At 38.8% G+C, this 14,459-nt stretch overlaps 1 non-coding gene across 1 annotated transcript; it reads left to right on the forward strand.

Moving 5' to 3' along the window:
- Positions 1–28: 28 nt before the first annotated feature.
- TRNAR-ACG lies at positions 29–101 on the forward strand. The gene has a single exon. It is a non-coding gene; the product is annotated as a tRNA-Arg (tRNA).
- The last annotated feature ends 14,358 nt before the right edge of the window (positions 102–14,459 follow it).

Genomic DNA, 14,459 nt, shown 5'->3' on the forward strand with positions numbered 1-14,459 from the left:
CATCATTGGGGCCACCAAAATCGTCTCGGGGCCAGTGGCGCAATGGATAACGCGTCTGACTACGGATCAGAAGATTCCAGGTTCGACTCCTGGCTGGCTCGGTGGGACGCGTGCGTTTTTGTTGCATCCCATGCAATACTGTCATAAGCAGTATTTTGAAAGTCTCCCGTTCTTCCCTTTCTAAATTTCCTTATGATCTCCTCTTACCCTCATTTTTAGCTCATAATTTTATTGCTTTCTGCAGCCATTTTATGTCAGCTTTTTCCATTGCCTAATTCAAAGGTGGTTCTTGTGTCTCTACTTAGGTCCTTCAAAATCCTGAGAAAATTAAGGTAATGACTAAACTGGGCTTTGTATGGGCCTTAGTATATTTTAAAATAGATTGTGGCAATTTAGCCACCAATTCCTTTCTATTCTATATTTCAAACAAACAAAAAATAAATAAATATCTAAACACACACTAAGATAGGAAGGAAAAAAAAAAAAACTCATGGTGAGGAATTACAGTGGAGAGGAGTTATGAACAGCCTGGCGGAGACCTGAGAGAATCTCAACATTTTCCTTTTGAGAGAATCTCTACATTTTCCTTTGTGAACAGCTGCTACAGGGATGGAAAAGAAGGAAAAGAATGAAGCAAAGAAAGATATAGGGAGGAGAAAGAGAACCTGAAGGCAGGGGCCCAGCGGTGTTGAGGGCCTGGCAGCGAGGATGGATAGAGAACACAATACGAAAGGCCCGAGGCAGGAGATCACTTAGTGACCGACTGACAGGAAGCCTGACATGGGAAATCTGCGGGTGAAGCCCAAGATTTTGGCCTCTTTGAGTGCTACAGGAAGTGAGAAGCTCTTTTAGGGAGAATCAGGGTTTCGGTTTGGAAATGCTGAATTTGACGCCTAGGGGGCGCTGTGTAACAGAGAGTTGGATGAATAGTGATCCTGAACCAGACAGGATTTGGAAATCGCCAGAAGAGAGGTAGTGACTAGCCACGAGACTGGTTGAGATGACCGTAGCCCGTGGGGGATCAGAGTTCTGAGAAATACGGAATGGGTATGGATAGGATAAGCTATAAGGAGCCCTGGGTGCAATGTATTTAGTGCGTGCCCCCAAAAGATAAAGCTTAGAAAACTAAAGAAATAAGAAAATGCCTATGAAGCTTAAGAATTGGAGGTACTTTTATCCTATCTTCTTCTTATTACTAGACTTTATTTCTTAAAACAGTTTTAGAATTATAGAAATATTGAGCAGGTAGTACAGCACAGCCAGCTCTCTCATGTCTTCCTACAGCTTTCTCTATTTTTGATGACCTTGATAGTTTTGAGGAATACTGGTTAGGTATACTGAAGGACATCTCTCCACTGGAATTTGTCTGATGGGGTTTTTCATTAGACTGGGGTTATGGGTTTGGGGGAGGAAGATCACAGAGGTAAAGTGGCCATTTTCATCACATCATATCAAGAGTACATACCATCAACATAATTTTTGACTGTTAATATTGACCTTTATGACCTGGTAGAACTAGTGTTTATCAGGTTTCTCTACTGAAAAATTACACTCCTCCCCCCCACCCCTTCCATCCTGTACTCTGGAAGGAAGTCACTGTGTGCATTCCACACTTAAGGAGAAGGGAGTTATTCTTTCCCTCCTTTAAGGTGAAGTGTCTCCAGTATTTCTTTGAATTCTTCCCTGAAGATCTTAAGAGTAGGGAGTTGACGGGAAGTGGGTGATTCTCTGCCGACATTATAAGAAGAAGAAGAGTTGTTGGGAAAGCCTGCTTGTTGTTCTCTGCCCCAGCTGTGCCCAACCAAACTCTATATTCACAGAAGACTTATGAGATGTTCGTCTTCAGAAAAAGTTAATTATCTGGGCTGTGGACCATCTGTGTTCCTAGCATCTTCCTCCTGATGTCAAGCTGGCTGGTGGCTGTTCTGTTGATTGTTAACTAACCCATCCATGGGTGAAAGGGAGAGAGGAAAATCTATGAAATCGTAATGTCAGTTTTGTCATCAGCGAAAATAATTTTCAAAAGGTTTTGTGTTAAAAAGAGCCTAGAATTTCTGACTGACCTTAAAGTAAGTTTAGATTGGCTGAATTTCATTCATCTGAGATGTTTTTGTTTTTTCATTCGAAATGATCTCTACTGTGTGGCAAGCATGATGCCGAACGGTTCCAGGTAATTCCACACCACATTGCTCTCCACCTCTTCTACAACACTTGGCTTTGTCTTAAAGAACAGCACGGACTGTGGGTCTTGTCTATATGAGCTACAGAGGAGCAAAAGGGAATGAGTGAAAAAGAAATAGAGAACCTTTTAAAGGGCTTGGCCCTAGGCGTAAAGTCAGAGTTAATCAGTTCTGTCTTATCCTCTGCTTCCCTCTCCTCTGCTCTCCATGCTGAACTTTTGGGCTCAGAAGTATGTGAGTCACTGTTACGCTATTGCATGTAGGCCTTTGCTGGAATGAAGATAGGGATTTGGTGGGTGAGAAGTAATGTTGCTTTCTCCAGGAGCCAGTGACTAACAGGTCAGAGCTCTGGAAACATTTCTGGAAGGAAAGGAGTACCCACTTCCAGATAATCCTCCAGCATTCCGCATCTTCAGGCCCAGTCCTTCTACCTGCTCCTGTTTTTCTGTCCTTGTTTAAGTACTGCCAGTGAATTGTAAACTCTCCTTTCACTTTCTCTTGGGCTCTCCTCCTCCCTCAACACTGGTCTCCCTCCCCAGGCCCACCTTCACTTACCTCTGTGCCTGCCCAGCCAGCCGCACTCTTCAACCCCAAAATAATGGCCCGTTTGACCCTCCTACTGCTCCAAATTGCTTCTTCACAATCAAGGCTGTCCTCCAGCTATGAAAGTGGCAGAGTTACTGAGGCAAAATAATCTGTGCCAATTTGCATTCTCTTCCTTGTCATCTCTATTATACAGTATTTATCTGTCAAAATGAATAGAAAGTAGAAACTGTTCTGGAACATAGAAAAAGACGGAAAACTACCCAATTGTTTAGGAGGCCAGAATATACCTAATATCAAAACCTGTCAGAAGGAGGACCTTCCAAAAGAGCAAACCTATAGACTTAGCTAACTTAGGAATATAAATGTAAAAATCCTATAATATTTGAGATTAACAATAAATGTCAATAGTATATTAACATAATAATAATATACCAGAAACAGGGTTTATCCCAGGAATTAACACAGGTTAGGTATTAGGAAATTTATTTATATGATAAGTCAAAAGTAAAGCAAACAAGAAAAACATTTGATCATTTGTAATAGTCATCAAAGAGAACATGGCAAGTAATTTCCATTTTCTAAAACATTCTTTTTTTTTTAATTATTTTTATTGATTTATGTATTTGGATGGGCCGGGTCTTGGTTGCCACATGCAGGATCTAGTTTTCTGACTAGGGATTGAACCCCAGCCCTCTGCATTGGGAATGCGGAGTCTTAGCCACTAGACCACCAGGGAAGTCCCTCTAAAACATTCTTAATAGTCTTAATATTCTTTATACATAAACACATATATATGTGTATGAAGTCAACAATTCATGTAAATATAAAATAATACAAGAATGTCTTATCTCATCACCGTGTTATTTAATATTATTCTAAAAAAATCCAATACAATAAGCCTGGAAATTTTCAAAAAGGAGTTATAACTTTTAGAAAGAGAGAGGCAAATTTATCATTGTTTGCAGATGATATGATTGTGTATATAGAAAATCCATAAGAACCAATTCAAAAATGATGAGAATTAATAATGGCATTCAGAGACACCACTTGATACAAGACAAATATAAAACATATCCTAGCCTTCTTATAAACTAAGAATAACCAGTTAAAAGACGTAACTAATAAAAGTATCCCAATAACATGGTAGTTAAGGTCATAGACGGTAGAGCCAGGTGGCAAGAGGTTAAAGCCCTATTTATCCATTTACTAACCATTTGAACTAACTCCTCTGGCCTCAGTTTCTTCATCTACAAAACAAAAATGTAAATTATAGTTATCTTATAAAGCTATGATGAACATTACATTAGTTAATATTGTAAAGCATTTAGAACTTTTCTGCACATAGGAAGCTTTCAATATACATTAGCTATTGTGATTAGTTTCTTACCCATTCACAGAGGTAACAATAATATCACCATAAAATACTTAGCTATAATCTTAGTGGAAAATATGAATAAACTATATACAGAAAACCTAAAATTTTGCTGACAGATATGAAGACTGAAAAAATGGAAAGACAAGCCATGTTCTTAGAAAAAAATGAATCTTATAAAGATGTCAATTCCTAACAGTTTCTCACTTTTTCTACATTTAATCACAATTCTAGTGGAATCTTTTTTTACTTTACTAAATGATTCTACCATTCACTGCTGAGTTTCCCAGGTGGCGCTACTGATAAAGAACCTGCCTGCTAATGGAGTAGATGTGAGAGATGCAGGCTCCATCCTTGGTTTGGCAAGAAGTAGCAACCTACTCCAGTATTCTTGCCTGGAGAATTCCATGGACAGAGGAGCCTGGTAGGCTATAGTCCTCGGGGTCGCAAAGAGTCAAAACACGACTGAAGCGACTTAGCATACAAACATTCATTTGTTGTTGTTTTTTTTTTAAAAAAGTAGACAAGAAAGCAAAGAAAAATTTTTATAAAGAGGAGGAAGGAGAGGGAATTTGCTCTTCATTTTTAGTCCATTACTTCAAACCCTTTATGAGACAAGCAATGTATAAATAAATAAAAGGCCACGATGTGCAGTGGGTACAAGAAGAGACAGAATAAAAAGGCTAAACTAATAGTCTAGAAACAGACTAGTTGCTTGTGTATATATGTGTGATAAATATATGAATTCAATTTATGATAATAATAACAGCTAACATTTATTGAGCCCTTATTTTGTGTCAGGTTCTATGAAAAGCACTTTACATTTACAAGAACCTGGTGATGTAGGAAATGTTAATCTATGGGTAAAGGAACTAAGTCTTAGAGAGATTAAGTGACTTGTGCCTCTAAGAAGGGGTTTAAATGGGGTACAAACCTAGGTCAACTGACTCAGAGCCTTTAATCTTAACCTTAAGACATACTATCTCTAATTTTCCTTCTAGAAAGCTATCCTAGACAATATTCACAAACTAGATAAAGGACAAAAATGGTATGGACCTAACAGAAGCAGAAGATATTAAGAAGAGATGGCAAGAATACACAGAAGAGCTGTACAGAAAAGATCTTCACGACCCAGATAATCACGATGGTGTGATCACTCACCTAGAGCCAGACATCCTGGAATGTGAAGTCAAGTGGGCCTTAGAAAGCATCACTACGAACAAAGTTAGTGGAGGTGATGGAATTCCAGTTGAGCTATTTCAAATCCTGAAAAATGATGCTGTGAAAGTGCTGCACTCAATATGCCAGCAAATTTGGACAACTCAGCAGTGGCCACAGGACTGGAAAAGGTCAGTTTTCATTCCAGTCCCAAAGAAAGGCAATGCCAAAGAATGCTCAAACTACCGCACAATTGCTCTCATCTCACACACTAGTAAAGTAATGCTCAAAATTCTCCAAGCCAGGCTTCAGCAATACTTGAACCGTGAACTTCAGATGTTCAAGCTGGTTTTAGAAAAGGCAGAGGAACCAGAGATCAAATTGCCAACATCTGCTGGATCATGGAAAAAGCAAGAGAGTTCCAGAAAAACATCTATTTCTGCTTTATTGACTATGCCAAAGCCTTTGACTGTGTGGATCACAATGAACTGTGGAAAATTCTGAAAGAGATGGGAATACCAGACCACCTGACCTGCCTCTTGAGAAACCTATATGCAGGTCAGGAAGCAACAATTAGAACTGGACATGGAACAACAGACTGTTTCCAAATAGGAAAAGGAGTACATCAAGGCTGTATATTGTCACCCTGCTTATTTAATTTATATGCAGAGTACATCATGAGAAATGCTGGGCTGGAAGAAGCACAAGCTGGAATCAAGTTTTGCCAGGAGAAATATCAATAACCTCAGATATGCAGATGACACCACCCTTATGGCAGAAAGTGAAGAGGAACTATAAAAAGCCTCTTGATGAAAGTGAAAGAGGAGAGTGAAAAAGTTGGCTTAAAGCTCAACATTAAGAAAACGAAGATCATGGCATCTGGTCCCATCACTTCATGGGAAATAGATGAGGAAACAGTGGAAACTGTGTCAGACTTTATTTTTCTGGGCTCCAAAATCACTGCAGATGGTGATGGCAGCCATGAAATTAAAAGACGCTTACTCCTTGAAAGGAAAGTTATGACCAACCTAGATAACACATTGAAAAGCAGAGACATTACTTTGCCAACAAAAGTCCATTTGGTCAAGGCTATGGTTTTTCCAGTGGTCATGTATGGATGTGAGAGTCAAACTGTGATGAAGGCTGAGCGCCAAAGAATTGTTGCTTTGGAACTGTGGTGTTGGAGAAGACTCTTGAGAGTCCCTTGGACTGCAAGGAGATCCAACCAGTCCATTCTGAAGGAGATCAGCCCTGGGTGTTCATTGGAAGGACTGATGCTAAAGCTGAAACTTCAATACTTTGGCCACCTCATGCGAAGAGTTGACTCATTGGAAAAGACTCCGATGCTGGGAGGGATTGGGGGCAGGAGGAGAAGGGGACGACAGAGGATGAGATGGCTGGATGGCATCACCGACTCGATGGACATGAGTCTGAGTGAACTCCAGGAGTTGGTGATGGACAGGGAGGCCTGGCATGCTGTGATTGATGGGGTCACAAAGAGTCCAACACGACTGAGCAACTGAACTGAACTGAACTGAGGACAAAGAGTCATTAAGAGAAATGCTTAGTGTGACATTTTTCTGATTACAAAAAATGTAAAACAAGTTGGATATCTTATAGGAGTATGGTCAAATAAATCATCCATGCAATGAAATCTTAAGCAGCCATTAAAATCAATGTTGTCAGTGAAAATTTAATAATATGGAGAAATGTTCATGATACAGAGTAACGTCAGTATGTGCAGAGAAAATGTATTTTCCAGTTTTCTATAGTAAGCATGTCTTTTACTATATGGGAAACATTTTTTTCCAGTATGTATAAAATCTGTGATCTTTCCTTGGTCTTTCTGCTTGTTTCTAGTCTTCTTTCTTTTGAAGACCTATCAAAGGTCTCTCTCCTCTGTAGGACCCTCTAGCTCTCCGATCTTCAGTAGTCAGTCTCACTCATAGCAATACCTTAACAGTCCTCCTCCACACGCTACTATTTTTGGATTTGTTGTTTGTTTTTCATTTTTTTCCAGTTTTATTGAGAAATAATTGACATACCTCACTGTATAAGTTTAAGGCATACAGCATGACGGTTTGATTTACATACATTGTGAAATGATTACCACAGCAGGTTGGGCTAACATCACTTTATATAGATACAGTAAAAAGAAAAGAAACAAGAAAGGAAAAAATGTTTCTCCTTCAGATGAGAACTCTTAGGATTTACTCCCTTAACTTTTCCTATGGACGGAGGAGCCTGTTAGGCTGCAATCCATGGGGTCGCTAAGAGTCGGACACGACTGAGCAACGTCACTTTCACTTTTCACTTTCATGCATTGGAGAAGGAAATGGCAGCCCACTCCAGTGTTCTTGCCTGGAGAATGCCAGGGACGGGAGTGTCTGGTGGGCTGCTGTCTATGGGGTCACACACAGTTGGACACGACTGAAGTGACTTAGCATAGCATAGCATATATCATACAGCAATGTTAACTGTAGTCACCATGTTATACATTACATCCTTAGTAATAACTTATAACTGGAAGTTTGTACCTCTTTTTTTTTTCTCTTTTTTAACATATAATCGTATTTATGTATTTTTGGGGTGTGCTGGGTCTTCGTGACCGCGAAGGCTTTTTCCTAGTTGTGATAAGCAGGGGCCACTCTCTAGTTGTGGTGTGCAGGCTTCTCATTGGGGAGGCTTCTCTCCCTGCAGACCATGGGCTCTAGGGTGCCCAGTCTCAACAGTTGTTGCCCACAGGCTTAGTTGCTCCGAGGCATGTGGGATTTTCCCGAATTAGGGATTGAGTTCCTGTCTCTTGCATTGACAGCTGGATTCTTTACCACTGAGCCACCAGGGAAGCCCCTAGAAGTTTGTATCTCTTGATTATCTTCCTCCAACTCAGCCTTCTCCCGCTCTCCACCTCTGGCAACCACAAGTCTGATCTCTTTTCCTATGAGTTTGCTTTTTAGATTTCACCTATAAGTGAGATTATACAGTATTTGTCTTTCTCTGGACAGACTAATGTTTATTAAGCTCTACCACATGCAGTATTAACATATTAATATATTATCTCACCTAATGCTCAGGACATACTAGAACTTATTAATATACCCATTTTGTAGATAGAAAACTGAGGTTAAGTGTTTTGAACAAAGTTATGCTTCAGCTATATAGGAAGAGCCAGAATAAGAATCCATTTCTTCTGATTCTCAACCCATTGCTTTTTCTTTTACAATATGATGTTTCCCCAAACGTGGTATAAGGACCCTGGGGCTCTCTTAGACTCTTTTAGGAAGTGTATGAGGATCTCCTCCATGTCTGTGTGAGACCAGATTTGACTTACTTTATTCAGTTAGAGCCACTTATTGTAACAGAAAGCAGATATGAGAATCCAGCTGTCTTCTATTAAGTCAGATACCAAGGAGATTTGCAAAAATGTAAAACAATATCACTCTTCTCATACATTCTTTTTGATTTGGAAACTACAGTTTTTTAATTAAAATGTATTATTTAATGTTAACATGCAATGGACTTATTTTTTTAATGAATTAATATTTAACATTTTTTCAGTTTTTATTTACTTACTTTTAATTTTTAAAAAACTTTTTATTTGTACTGAGGTATAGCCAATTAACAAACAATGCTGTGATACTTCCAAGTGAACAGTGAAGGGACTCAGCCATATATACATGTATCCACTCTCCCCTGAACTCCCCTCCCATCCAGGCTGCCACATAACAATGAGCAGAGTTCCATGTGCTATACAGTAGGTCCTTGTTGGTCATCATTTTAAATATAGCAGTGTGTACACGTTCATCCCAACTCCCTAACTATCCCTGCCCCTCATCCTCTCCCCCACCCCAACCCCTGCAACCATAAGCTCCTTCTGGAAGTCTGGAAGTCTGTTTCTGTTTTATAAGCAAATTCATTTGTGTAATTTCTTTTTAGATTCCACATGTAAGGGATGTCATAGGATAGTCTCCTTCCCTCTCTGGCTTACTTCACTCAGAATGATGCTCTCTAGGTCCACTGTTGCTGCAAGTGGCATTATTTCATTCTTTTTAATGACTGAGTAATAATTTCATTTATTTCATTCTTCTTAATGGCTGAGTAATATTTCCATTTAATATTACTGGATATTGGAAAGTACCACATCTTCTTTATCCATTACTCTATTGATGGGCATTTAGGTTGCTTCCATGTCTTGCCTATCGTAAACAATACTGTAATGAACACTGGGGTGCATGTTTTCTCAGTTTTTGAAACTTTTTTTGATCAGGAAAATATTCAGCTTCTTAAATATTGTGAATGTCTGGACTGTCAGATACATCATCTCAACATGTAAATGTCAAACCACATTTCAAAGCCAAATGTAATTTACCTGGATTTTTTTCTTTGCTTTTCTCTAACAAGGACAACTAAAACCATTCTATATTGTATTCATCTCTTCAGTCTTTAAAATAGTTTTTAAAATAGTGTTCAAGTAAACTTCCAGCAATTATCTTCAACTTTTTCTGAATAAAAAGTTCCCATTCTTAAGGCCTGGGCTTCCCTGGTGGTCCAGTGGCTAAGACTCTCACTCTCAATGCAGCGGGCAAGGGTTTGATCTCTAGTCAGGGAACTAGATCGCACATGCCACAGCTAAGACCCAGTGCAGCCAAATAAATAAATATATATTTTTAAAAAGACAGGCTTTTAATTCATTTACTTGATATTACTCACTGGCATTTTATCTGTAGTAGGACGAAAATAAAATTTCAAAGAATATTAGAAAACCATTTAAGCCTTCCTCTTTGCTGCCTCCTTACATGTGACATGTTCATAAAGCTCTTTTGGAAAGACAAATATCATATGATATCAGTTTATGTGGAATCTAAAAAAAAGATACAGATGAACTTACTTACAAAACAGAAATAGACCTACAGACATAGAAAATAAACTTATGGTGGGGAAGGGGGTTGGGGATAAATTAGGACTTTGGGATTAACATATATACACTACCATATATAAAACAGATAACAAGAACCTACTGTATAGTACAGAGAACTGTTTTATAATATTACAAAATATTAGTATTTTGTAATAATCTATAAGGAAAAAGACTCTGAAAAAGAATGTGTGTGTACATATATATACAATATATGAATGTATATATACATTCTTTTTATATATATATTCATATATTATATGAGTATATATATATATTCATATATTATATATATATATATATATATATGAATCACTGTGGTGTATCCCTGAAACTAATACAACATATACTTCAATAAAAAAAATTTTTATAGAGCACTTTCAGTTCTATGTTTGCCACTAGGGATTGAGTTCTGCTTTTATAAAACCGAGATCTAATCAAGATCATATTTAAATATCAAAGCAGTTGTGACTAACTAGAGCTCAGATACTGCCTAACTCCATCTCGGCAAAGAATTATATTGAAAAAACCTCTGTGTTTAGTAAAACTGAATAATTTTTTTCCCTGATATCCTTCAGGAAAAGACTGATGATAGTCTCTCAGTTTTAATTTTTAATATCATAAATATCTATACATAAGGCTTAACATAAATAAAATCTCTTTTGGTGTCCTTAAAAATCATTGAGAGTAAAGGAGTCCACAAAGACTGAGGACACATGCTTTACAACCAGCGGCCCTCTGATGTTGTAGATAAGATTAAACATGCTGCCCAATAGGGTGATGAAATTCAAGGTCTGGACGACAGGCACCTTAAAGAAGTGGATGTAAAATGACACGGAGACCTTTTCTAGTTGGAATGATAATGGGGAAACAGAACTAGAGGTGGGCCTCCAAAATGATAGGATTTTTCCAGCAGAGGATAGCACCAGCCAGGTAGGTAGAACCATAGCAAGCACAGAAAAGCATGAAAGGGTGAGTAAGCCCACTGGGGAGGTGACTTAGGGTGAGCAGAAAATGTGTGTGGTGGGAAAAGTTTGCAAAGTCGAGCTGCATCGTGAGGGCTTGAATCCCCAGCACAGCCATGTGTGCTATGTTTGGTACACAGTAGGGTGACCTGATATAGTTTCAACAGAGAAATGACAACATGAAGTGCAAATCACAAACTACCTGTGAATAGCAAATCAGAATCATAAACATTAACTTGGCAGTGTTGTGTAAGAGGAGGAAGAGTTAGAACAATTTGCAGGGACACAGAATGAGGACCTGAGTGGGGGCGGGAGGCAGGGGCAGGGGAAGGGTGTCTGTTAGGCATGTCGACAGGTCTCACAAGGTGGCAGGATTCTGGGGAGATCTTCTGGTTCAGGGCCTGGCTCCAGCTGGGTGGTCTGGAGTCTCTGGAGAGCCCCGATCTTGTTCTTTGGATAACCCTCTTCTAAACTCTGGGTTAATCATTTACGTTTGCTTTACATTCTCTCTTCAACAGGCATAGTACGTTTAGGTTTCTCTACATTTCACTTGTACTTTTCTGAGACCAGGCCTTAGCCACTTTGTGGCTGGACCTTGGCCACTTGAATATAAAAGATTCTTTAGGGTAAATTCTTTTTACAGGTTCGTAGGACCTGTTCTGTTAATATAGGATGTGCTTTAAAAATCTTTGTTGAGTAATTTGCATGTAAAATCGGAGAAGGCAATGGCACCCCACTCCAGTACTCTTGCCTGGAAAATCCCATGGACGGAGGAACCTGGTGGGCTGCAGTCCATGGGGTCTCTAAGAGTCGGACACAACTGAGGGACTTCACTTTCACTAACCTCATTTCTGATAAGTTGACTCCTTGGTTCTTGATCAGATGGAAGCGAGACAAGTCAAGAGAGACAGAGGTGTGGGAGAATGAAGGAGAGACTGTAAAGGCAAATCTTTTCCGAAAAGTGTGAGGGGGAGGTGCAAAGAAGGTCCAAGATGCTAACCCTCAGCTCTCACTCAGCTCCTCTGCTTGCCCTCCCCTCTCACCTCCACAACAGAGAAGTTCTGCCTACTAACCTCCAGTCACTGTGAAGAAGGAAAGGGCCAAGACAAACCATAGAGGGCTCCCTTCAGGAGCACTGAACACTCTTTGTGCCCCTTTCCGGCTTTGTGTCCCTTCAAACCATGCAACTGTTTTGAAAGACTTTTTCTGCCAAATTACCTTCGTAAGTTCAGGAATTAATTTACTTTTTCATGAAATAGCTAGAATTAATATACCAATTTACTATAATACCAAAAAAAGCAAAGGCGCTTGAGCAAGATATATATATACAATGATATCCAGTGAAACATTTTTGTAATAGAGCAAACTGGGAACAATCTAAATATCCATCATGAAGGGAAGTTAAATTATGATACAGCCATACTTTAACAGTAATATGAGCTGATAATTCTGTATGTTTGTTTGCATATTTTTAGAAAAAGTCTGGTGCTATATGCACCAAATTGGTTGCTCTAAGGAGGTGGATAGGCGTAATGGGGTGTGTGTGTGTGTGTTAGGAGGGGTGTGGTTCAGTCTTTTACGCTGTACACTTCTTTTATTTGTTTGGCTGTGTCGGGTCTTAGTTGCAGCACGCGAGATCCTTGAGGGCTCAATAGTTACAGTGCACAGGTTTAGCTAAACCAGAGTAGGACACGACTGAAGCGACTTAGCAGCAGCAGCAGCAGCTCTGGGGCATGTGGGAATCTTGATTTCCAGACCAGAGATCAAACCCACAGCTCTCTGTTGCAAGGCAGATTCTTGACCACTGAACCACCAGGGAAGTCCCTGTATACTTTTGTTTTGAATTTTTTAAAAAATTTTTTCAAAGCACAGTATTTTTGTTTTTCAGCCTATGAAGATTTTTGTAAGTAGCTTATGCACCCCTGTTGCAGGCAAATGTTCAATTTTCATCAGGCTTTTAGAAACAGAAGAAACACCTGACTGTCCATCCCCATGCCATTTAGGGAGCTTAGGCTGGAAACGACTGCCTTAGAAGCCAGTTTGCTTTCCCAGACGGTTGGGTATCTAAACATTTCTCCAACACCAGCTTTCCAGAGTTTTGATTGAAGCCATGGGACATGTTTCTAGAATTTTATTCACTTAAGATGACAAACAAGGCTTTCTTTGGTACGTGATTTGCTCATTCCTAACTCCATGCCTTCATATACTACTCCTTCCCTTTTCTTCATCTTTGTCAGTTTTTCCAAAATTCTATCCCAAACTTGCCTGTATAAATCCGAATCAAATCTGCCTTTCCCTACCATGGCTCTACCTTATGATTCCTGATTCAATTCTCTTGGTTTTTAGTGACATTTATTTGCACTTTCTGTTACTTGATATCCTTAGGTGTTTTTTGTGTGTCTACTATTGTCTATAGGTTATGAATATTGAGGACAGGGTCCATTTCTTTTTTCATTATTATCTTTATTATTTCAAATACCTAAATCTAGTATGGTTCAAGATGAACACCTAATTAAATGAGGAAATGCTGAATGCCATAGTAAATTATCATGAAGAACTGTTTTGAGATTATTGATATTCATTTCCAGATGCTAGCTACAAAAGGAAAATGTGCTTTTATCTATGAGATCCAGCAGTTGCCACCTTAACCAAGAATCAAACTCAGCATAAGTAATAGTGAGATATTCTGACCTGATGTGGCTCTAGGGTGATGTAATGTGAAGTACATAATATCATCTATTAAGTATTCTTTGCAAGAATGTTTAAAGTGAATCTAATAAAGCCTGAAGACCTACTTCCAGTTTACAGGAAATGTAGGCTTATAGCACTATGTCCAATAGAATTTTCTGCAATGATGTAAATGTTATCTGTCTGCACTAATACAGTAACCACCAACCTACTAAAAGTTTCATTTTATTTCATTTTAATTAAATTTAAATAGCTACTTATGGCTAGTGGCTACTATATTGGACAGGAAAGGAACAACTTTGCCACCACAGGAAATAGACAATGGGACATTCTATAAGGTAACTGGCTTGGATTTTTCAGAAAGTTAATTTTATTTAAAAAAAAAAAGTGGGAGGAATGATCTATTTAAAAAAAATTTAAAGAAACCTAACATTGTACAGGAGACAGGGATCAAGACCATCCCCAAGAAAAAGAAATGCGAAAAAGCAAAATGGCTGTCTGAGGAGGACTTACAAATAGCTGTGAAAAGGAGTGAAAAGCAAAGGAGAAAAGGAAAGATATACCCATTTGAGTGCAGAGTTTCAAAGAATAGCAAGGAGAGATAAGAAAAGCCTTCCTCAGTGATCAAAGCAAAG

This window comes from Bison bison, unplaced genomic scaffold, assembly GCF_000754665.1.
Source record: "Bison bison bison isolate TAMUID 2011002044 unplaced genomic scaffold, Bison_UMD1.0 scf7180017864526, whole genome shotgun sequence".
Classification (NCBI taxonomy): domain Eukaryota; kingdom Metazoa; phylum Chordata; class Mammalia; order Artiodactyla; family Bovidae; genus Bison; species Bison bison.